This window comes from Manacus vitellinus, unplaced genomic scaffold, assembly GCF_001715985.3.
Source record: "Manacus vitellinus isolate BGI_N305 unplaced genomic scaffold, ASM171598v3 scaffold_167_pilon, whole genome shotgun sequence".
Taxonomy (NCBI): domain Eukaryota; kingdom Metazoa; phylum Chordata; class Aves; order Passeriformes; family Pipridae; genus Manacus; species Manacus vitellinus.
In genome coordinates this window covers 39,518-39,903 of record NW_021939176.1, presented here as the reverse complement: position 1 = coordinate 39,903, position 386 = coordinate 39,518, and positions in this window count along the sequence as shown.

The window sequence follows — 386 nt, the reverse complement described above, 5'->3', positions numbered from 1 at the left end:
TCCTCCCTGCTGAGCAGGGCTTCTCTGACACTGGAGAGAGCAGAGCTTTCAGTCAATCCACTCCTGAAGGCCCCATCTAGCTAAAGGCAAGTCCATCAGGTGGAACCACTTCCTAGACTGAGCCTTGAGGCCCTTATGCAGCTCCGGGTGAGATGAGACCGAAGCTCCCTGGAAGGTGCTGAGCAGGCAGGTGACATTTCCAAAATCTCTGCAGAGACAAGGAGCACAGTTTTGTTGTGTATGACTGGAGTTCACCTGCCCAGGTGAGGCCATCCCCAGACCACAGGCCAGGTCTGCAGAGAGTCCTAGAGATGAAAATCACTGTATCAATGAAAAATACTATTATTGCTTGCTCTGGTGCGTGAGCAGAGAAAGCACTTGGGGTT